The following is a 9406-nucleotide window of genomic DNA, read 5'->3' on the forward strand; positions in this document are numbered from 1 at the left end:
ATGGTTTTCTAATGGAACTCTGTCTACAAGCAGCTTCTTGCTGAATTTTTAAAGTAAGCAGAAAGAATGGCTGCCTCACCACATGACCTTTTACAAGTCCAAAGCCCTTTTCCAAATAAGGTGGGTGGTTAGATCAATTATACATCCTGTGTTGTGGATTTCATTTCTTGAGAATTTTGAGATAGCCAGTGTCTTTGTATTTGAAAGACCCATTCAATTTGAAAATACCCTTTTGAATTATTTTCAGGGAAGGCACTGTTACAACATTGGTCTGGAAGGTTCCTTTTGTTCCCTCTTGAGACAGGGGACTGGTTTCAATCCACAAGAGAAGTCATATGATCCAGGGGCAGCCATATTTTTGGAGCATTTTGTGGTCAGTCTTAAAATATAAAAATTAGCCTGAAGTTCAAAATATTCTGGGATATGACAGTGGATACAGATACAATGTTGTGGGGAAAAGCAAAACTAAATGTTATTGATATAAGATAGTCACCAGGAAATCAAATAAGAAATTCAGAAGAAACTTTTTTACCCCGAAAATGGTGAGAATGTGGAACTCACCATTACAGGGAGTGGTTAAAACTAACATACAGTATAGATGCATTTAAGGGAAAGTTAGATAAGTGTATGAGGGGGAAAATAGGGGGTTATGCTGGTAGAGTTTGATGAGGAAAGACAGGAGAAGACTTGAGTGGAGCACAAAACAGTCATGGGCTGGTTGGACCCGATGGCCTATTTCTATGCTGATTGCCCTAAGCAATACAATCCTATGTAGCAAGATAGTGAGAATAATTGAATAGCTCTTTCAAAGGTCCAGCACAGACATGGTGGGCTGATTTGCCTTCTGCACTGGGTCATTCTATGATTCAATGATCAGCACTGCATCCAATGGCCACTTCATGAAAAAATGGAGAATGGCCTCTGTGGGTTCTAGCTTTGTCCATCTCTGTATTTGTGAATGAAAGAAAACAATTAGATAAATAAGGCTCAAACTGTCAGGGTACAAGGCACTCATGGCAATGAGCACTGGAATGATCCATAACTGCTCGTTGGTACCACATTTAGGTCAGGTGGAAATGTGTAATTTGACGGTGATGGACTCCAAGTGTAAATAATCAGGGTGCAACGGCTTGGCACAATGTGAAAAGGAGGTGTAAGTCTCTCCCTGTCAGTACACAGCCTCTCTACTGGCAAGTCCTCAGCTGTGCCTCCTCATGGCTACACACAGAAACTGGGTCCCTCGCAGCTCTAGGCTAAACCTTCAGAGGAACTCGGAGGAAGTTTGGCCCCCAATGATGTGCAGTGTGCAGGCCCACTGGCATGTGGATATGCCCTGGCACTCAAGAACTAAACTCCCGGCTAAGGCCGAATAGCTCCACTGTCTTGTGGATAGTTCGGGAGAGTTGAAGGCTAAGGGAGTAAACCCTGACAAAAAACTGGGAGTGGAGCCCAAAGGTGGACCGATGTCTAAATATGTCATCTCTCTGGAAACTCCTGCAGCCAAGCTGGTGCCAAATGTGGTGCTTTGCATTCCATTGAACCCAACGATTGGGCAGCCCAGGGTCTTGATAAAATTTGCGCAGACCTGCCTGCACCCTGGGGAGAACACTCCAGTTTCACAGACTACCAAAGGGCAAACCACCTCCTCACTAGACAGATGGCCGCCAGAGAGAAAACAATGATGTGGCCCATCTGACTTAGCGATTGAAAGTCATGGTCAGTGGATGGAGCTACAGAATCGCTGTGATTATGCAGGGAAGCTGCTGGTCTACTGCATCGCAATGCAGTCAAATAAAGCAACAACTGTCCTGCAGCAGGGTGTTTTGAAGTGTGACGGCTGACAAATGCACGGAAACCACAGGGTTCTTTGGTTTGAGAGCACAGTCAACTGTGTGGTTTTATTTGTTGACAACCTGCAATAAATCATTTTGCACTGAAGCCACCCCGGCCTTCGACAGGCAGCCATGAGCTTTTGTGGCTGTAATGCACATCAAGATTAGCGTCCTGTGCATTACAGCCACAAAAGCTCATGGCTGCCTGTCGAAGGCCGGGGTGGCTTCAGTGCAAAATGATTTATAGCAGGTTGTCAACAAATAAAACCACACAGTTGACTGTGCTCTCAAACCAAAGAACCCTGTGGTTTCCATGCATTTGTCAGCCGTCACATTTCAAAACACCCTGCTGCAGGACAGTTGTTGCTTTATTTGACTGCATTGCGATGCAGTAGACCAGCAGCTTCCCTGCATAATCACAGCGATTCTGTAGCTCCATCCACTGACCATGACTTTCAATCGCTAAGTCAGATGGGCCACATCATTGTTTTCTCTCTGGCGGCCATCTGTCTAGTGAGGAGGTGGTTTGCCCTTTGGTGGTCTGTGAAACTGGAGTGTTCTCCCCAGGGTGCAGGCAGGTCTGCACAAATTTTATCAAGACCCTGGGCTGCCCAATCGTTGGGTTCAATGGAATGCAAAGCACCACATTTGGCACCAGCTTGGCTGCAGGAGTTTCCAGAAAGATGACATATTTAGACATCGGTCCACCTTTGGGCTCCACTCCCAGTTTTTTGTCAGGGTTTACTCCCTTAGCCTTCAACTCTCCCGAACTATCCACAAGACAGTGGAGCTATTCGGCCTTAGCCGGGAGTTTAGTTCTTGAGTGCCAGGGCATATCCACATGCCAGTGGGCCTGCACACTGCACATCATTGGGGGCCAAACTTCCTCCGAGTTAGTACTAAACTGTTTTAGAAGTGGTTCACAAACTAAAACCCAGAAAAAAAACAAACCAAAACTGGAGAACATCAAAACATGGGAAAGCTCAAGCTGTTCCGCCCTGAATCTAACTCTGGTTATTTTTTTTACCATTCCAGCACCGCACCAACCACCCCCACCACCCTCCCCCCATCCCCCCCCCCGCCCCCGCTGGCCCCCCACACATCCACTGACCCCTGACCTGAAAGTGGACCAATTTCTTTCCCTGAAAATATAAAGTTTTGCCTTCAGTAGGCGGAGCCTTTTCAAGCGGACAGAGGTGTCTCTGGAGCAGGGAGAGCGGGGACTTATTTTACATTTGTGCCTTGGGTTGTCCACCATTACTGTAATTAAGATCATAATAAATAGGAGCAGGAGCAGGCCATTCTGCCCATAGAGCCTGCTCCACCATTCAATAAGATCATGGCTGATCTGATTGTGGCCTTAACTCCACGTTCCTGCCTTCTCCCATATCCTTGAATCCCTTGTCTAACTCAGTTCTACCTAAAACCTCATGCACCACTCATAAATCTTCAGAGAATCTCAGAGCACAGAAATAAGCCATTCAGCCCATTGTGCTTGTGCCAGCTCTGTGAAGGAGCTATCCAGCGAATCCCACTCTGCTCCTCCCAGCCGTGTCCTGCGATTGTTTTTCTTTATTCTTTCATGGGATGTGACTGTCACTATCAAGTTCATCCCTAATTGCCCTTGAACTGAGTGACTTGATAGGCCATTCCAGAGGCAGTGAGGAGTCAACTACATTCACATGTAAGCCAGACCAGGCAAAGATGACAGAATTCCTTCCCAAAAGGGCCATTAGTGAACCAAATGAGTGATTTTGACAAACAATGATAGCTGTCATGGTCACCATTACTGAGACTAGCTTTATATTCCCAGTGCCATGGTGGGATTTGAACACATGTCCCCAGAGCATTAGCCTGGGTCTTTGTATTACGCCACCTCCTCCTTCAGATACCATACCCTAAGAGGACATTGGCAACTATGCTCTGGTCCATGATTATGCTTGACAAAGTATTGCAGTGTTTGCCATTGCCTTCTGCAGTATGGTTGACCAGGAAACTCTGGCATTTTAGAAGTACTTACAGGTTAATAGCCAATCATTTTGGCCTTCTTACCAGTACACCTTCCATCAAGTTCTGAATTGAGACTTGAACCTAGAGCTTCTGGCCCAGAGGTAGGGATGCTACTCACTGCGCCAGAAGACCTTCCTCTGGATTGCTGGTTGTTTTCTTTTCCTAAATGTTTCCTTTTCAAGCCTATATCCAAGTCCCTTTTGAAAGTTACTGTTGAATCTGCTTCCACCGCCCTAGTGGGTCATAACTGCAACCATTCATTGATTTTGATCAGAACGTACCTGGACTGTGGTTCCCCAAAACAAAAACAGAAGCTTTCATGAACTCAGTCAAATTTTTTAAGCCCATACCTAGGTGAGATTGCTGATGTCGAATGTGCTGTGACAACTGAGGAAGACGGTGAAAGCAATGCACAAACTCAGACACTCTATTGACTTGGATTTGAAAACATCTGATAGTTTCCTCTCCCAACACTGTGACAGATCTGCTGGAACCAACTCCTAGACTTGGCCAGTTACCATCCAACTTCAATGCTCAGTGTCAACCTTAAAATCTTAGCAAAGCTCCTGGCAAGGAGCCTGGAAGTCCTTCCAATGAACATCATCAAATCAAGTAAGGCTGTGAAGACCATCAAGTTCTTCGGAGAAACAGTATTCACAGAATCATCACCTAACGTTCCGAGAATTTCATTGAATCCTGATGGTATTTTATTGCATCTGAAAAACGTGGACTTGAAAACATCCCAGGTCTAATCTAACACTGGAATGACCAGGCATGATTAAACCAATGCTTATAAATCAGACAAAAAACAAAATACTGCGGAATGCAGGAAACCTGAAATATAAACTGGAAAGGCTGGGCATCCTTAGCAGGTCTGGCTGCAACTATGGAGAGAGAAACAGAATTACTGGGCGGGATTTTCCAGCCCTGTCACTGGTGGGCAGCATCGCAGGTGTGGCAGGAAAATTTGGAGAGCCACTGACTTTTTAACGGCTCTCCAAATTTTCCTGTCCTGTCGCGATGATGCCCGTTGGTTTCGGGGCCGGAAAATCCCGTCCAATGTTTCAGGTCCTTGACCCTTCATCAGACTGGGAAAAGTTAGAGATTTAATAGATTTCGAGGAACTGAAAGGGGGGAGGGTGGGAAGGAGAACAAAAGGGAAAGTCTGTCATAGGGTGGAAGACTGGAGAGATTAAATGAAGAAGATTTCATGGTGCCAAGCCATTGAGACAAGTAAAGAAACAAAAGATGTGTCTAGTTGAGCTGTAAATGGGAGAATCCTGAACTGCTGCCGTCTGAAATCAAAGAGAAAGGGAGAATAAGAGAGAAACAAGGGAGATAAAAAAAATCAACTAAGAGAAACAAAACAAAATGAGGCAGAGATTATGATCTAAAGTTGTTGAACTCAATGTTAAGTCCAGAAGGCTTTTTTGCCTTTATTCTTTCATGGGATGTAAGGCAATGCTGGCAAGGCCAGCATTTTTTGACCATCCCTAATTGCCCCTGAACTGGGTGGCTTGTTGGGCCATTTCAGAGGGCAGTTAAGATTCAACCACATTGCTGTGGGTCTGGAGTCACACGTAGGCCAGGCCGGGTAAGGGTGGCAGATTTCCTTCCCTCAAAGGCATTAGTGAATCAGATGGGACTTTTTATGACAATCGATGATAGTTGGCATAGTCATCATTACTGAGAGTAGCTTTCCATTCCAGATTTTATTAACTGAATTTAAATTCCACTAGCTGCCGTGGTGAAGTTTGAGGCCCCAGATCTTTAGGCTGGGTCTCTAAATTAGTAGTCTAATCATATTACCACGACACCACCATCTCCTTTGGAACTGTAAAATGCTAAGTCAAAAGATGTGGTACCATTCCTCAAGGTTGCATTGAGCTTCATTGGAACACTGCAGGAAGTCAAGGACAGAGAGTCAGAGTGGGAGCAAGGGGAAGACTTAAAATGACATGCGGCAGGAAACTCGGGGTCATGCTTGCAGACTGAATGGAGATGTTCCACAATCTGGCCAACTGCAGTGGAAGGGGGGTGTTGACAGTGACTGAGGAATGAACCAAGGTTTTGCAGAGGGAACAGTCCCTTCGGAAGAGAAAGGTTTTTGATGGTGGTGTCATGCTGGGTGTGGCGAAAATGGCAGAGAATGATCCATTGAATACTGAGGCAGACGCTGTAGAAGGTGGAGACAAGAGCAACCCTATCGTGGTTCTGGGATGGAGGGGCAGGGGAGAGAACTGGAGTATGTGAAATGGGACAAACACCGTCGAGGGCCCTGTCAAACCACAGTGAGAGGGTGGGGGGAATCCTTAGTTAAGGGACAAAAAAGACATATTAGAAGTATTTGGTTGCATCACCCACACAGAGAAACTGGAAAAATGGAAGAGTCCTAATAGGATGTAGGATGTTAAAAAATGTAGTCAATCATCAAAACAATCTTATATAAATACTGTGGATGCTGGAAATTTGAAACAAAAACAAAAAATTCTGGAAAAACTCAACAGGTTTGACAGCATCTGTGGAGAGAAAGACAGAGTTAACGTTTTGACTCCATATGACTCTTCTTCACTCGCACTTGAATAATAACCATTTGAGGGATGCACTGGAGATGGGCTATCAGATGAAGTTGTAGCCAAACAGAGAATAATGTCCTCCCAAACAGAGAATAATGTCCTCAATCAAGGGGCAGGCACCAAAATTTGCAAAAACAATTAGTCGGTTATCTCTGTCCCCTCATGTGGGCATTTGATGGACTTAAATATTGTGCTACTTGAATTGATCTTCTTATTTGATCTTCATATCACAGTTGTCCTCCCAAGTTATCGATGTACCACCGTGAATGTCTCAGAGTAAATTAACACAGACAAAATGGCTGCTCACCCACTGCTTTGTTTTCAATCTCTTGCATTTAAGTAAAAAATGTCTGTGCACCAAACAGATAGATGCCCCAGTTCATTGGCTATAATTAAAACCCCAGTACCCGAAAGCCAGACTGACTCTTTCTAGGGAGTGATGGAGACCAGGATCTACTTTGTGGATATCTTTTCTGTGCTTCACGGAGGAGACTTACCATATGTACTTGAGTCATATTCGATCTCATGTATAAGTTGACCCCTGACTTTTGGTCAAGAAAATCCAAACTCCTTCTACCCACTCACCACTGAAGTCAAACTTGTCCTGTTGCAAGCCTACTTATTCGCAAGCTTGCAGACATCTCACATTTCATTGCAATATTTAAACCAGATGGATTTTTATAAATGTGTCCGCACCGCAGCTAAGTCCTGATGGCAGAAACAGCCTGGTGTAACAGGTTATTCACATCAGAACAGAGGGGCAACTGTGCAGGTATATCACTTTAACACGCCAATAACTCAAGCACCTTTGACTAACCACTAAAGTTGATGAATGTCACCTGCCAGCACACTGCAGAACCCAACACCAGAGTGCAAAGAGATCTACCAGCAAGACAGAGCAGATATATCCCAAAGATGGATCTAAGGAATGTGTGTGTGTTTTTTAAATAGCTGTCCCTATCAAATCTCCAACTACTAGCAATCCGGTCCTCGTGTCTGTGCAGAATAATAAAAATGCTTTCTGGTTCCCTTTGAGCTACTTTTGGGGGTGGGGTTGGCAAGAACAGTCTCCGACCTGGCAACTCTGTGATCAGCTGATACACCGCCGTAAACAGTTAGATAGCGAGACAATGGTAGAGGATGGATTCCAACCCCTCAAGACTATTATTCGTCGATACCCTACTTTTTGGCTAAATATTTCGTCCCAAAAACTCAACAGTTGCACGAGTACATATGGTATGTCCTTTGAATACTCAGCAAGAAAAAGACTAAGGTCTGGATTGAATCTGAATCCCTCATCTGTTACTTTATACTCCTGATACATTTGCTTTATACGTTGATTTACTGAATGTGTATTCATAACAGAGTGCTTTCCTATACTTTTCACCAACAGCCTCCAATACTTCATCAAAATGACGACGTCCAAACATATTTTAGCCTCCTTGAGCCAATATCACATATATCCCCTCTATGGGATAATTCTGATTCGGTCAGCTCCTTTGTGGAATCTGAGGTTTGTGTCTGGTATGGCTTAAGGCTTGGAGGCTCAGTGACTTCCTTGAAAAGGACACTCTCAAATCAATTAGGGCTGAAGTTTATAGCGACCATAAATCCTTCCACAAAGACCTACAAATGGGACAATTCATTGCTTAAGGCAATCCTTAAGATTCAAAACGGCTTCTATTCCATTTGACAAATTCAGCTCATAAATTAATACCCAGACTAAAGTTCTTGCATATGCCTCCTTCTTATTTACAGGTTATGGTTGCAGATCACTGTTGCTTACTCACAGTGATATGATTACAGTAACATGACAAAGAGTTGTCAGTGCTAGAACACTGCACTTACTAAAGGAGCATCTCAACGCACCAAGCCCAATTCACCCATCACCACTATGCTCTCTGTCCTACCTTGACTCCTGATTTAATAACACCTCAAATGTAAAATTCTCATCCTTGTGTTCAAGTCTGCCCATGCCCTCGTACCTCCCTATTTCTGTAACTTTCTCCAGTTCAGCAACCCTCTGAGATATGTTGAGTTCCTTCAATTCTGGCCTCTTGCACACCCCCTGATTTCCTTCACCCCACCATTGCCTTTAGGTGCCTAGGCCTTAGCGTCTGCAATTCCCCCCTTAAATCTTCCCACTTCTCTGCCTCTCTTTCCTCCTTTAACTAAAACCAACTCTTATGGTCACCTGTGCTAAAATCTCATCATGTGGCTCAGTGTTAACCTTTAGGCTGATAATGCTCTTGTGAAATACCTTGAGACGGTTTACTACATTAAAGGTGCTATGTAGATGCAAGTTGTTGTTGCAAACCCTTGAGATTTAAGCGAGAGATTTGACTGCAGTGATTGGCCTACTTTGAGTTGGATGAAGTTCCCCAAATGAAGGTGGGATTTCTGAAACATCTCATCTGTGTGCAGCCTACATATTGCAATAAATACCACTGGGGTGCACTGCTAATGCAGAACACTTGTTTGGAGGAATTCAACAGGAACTAAATTATTGCCATTTTTAAATTATCAAGGGTTTTTTTTATATATATATTGCAACAGTTGGCTTTTTCATTGCCCTCCCACAGGTGAATCATTTCTTGCTATCCTTTCTGCAGCCGGCTGACGTTAAAGGACGACCTAGCTGATCTGTAGCTAAGTACATAACACAGTACATCACCGTATTCCCCAGGGCAGGGTTGGAAAAAATAGCTGATTTGAGAACTCAACATTCGGTAATAAGCCCCATTGAATGTGAGTTCCATGTTTTGCTTTGTGCAGAGGAGGCTAAGAAGGGGTTTGATGGAGATGTTTAAAATCATGAAAGGTTTAGATAGAGTAAATAAAGGAAAACCGTTTACAAGGCTGGAGGGTCAACATCAAAACGGCACAGGCACTTGCCAAAGGAACCAGGGGCAACATGAGGAAAAGTTTCTTTTCTGCAATGAGTGACTAGGATTTGGAACACACTGCCCGATAGGATGATGGACGATG

At 44.1% G+C, this 9406-nt stretch overlaps 1 non-coding gene across 1 annotated transcript; it reads right to left on the reverse strand.

Moving 5' to 3' along the window:
- Positions 1-7103: 7103 nt before the first annotated feature.
- Positions 7104-7353, reverse strand: LOC121275544. The gene has a single exon (XR_005942505.1). It is a non-coding gene; the product is annotated as a small nucleolar RNA SNORA53 (small nucleolar RNA).
- Between the last annotated feature and the right edge of the window lie 2053 nt (positions 7354-9406).

Source organism: Carcharodon carcharias, chromosome 2, assembly GCF_017639515.1.
Source record: "Carcharodon carcharias isolate sCarCar2 chromosome 2, sCarCar2.pri, whole genome shotgun sequence".
Taxonomy (NCBI): Eukaryota; Metazoa; Chordata; class Chondrichthyes; order Lamniformes; family Lamnidae; genus Carcharodon; species Carcharodon carcharias.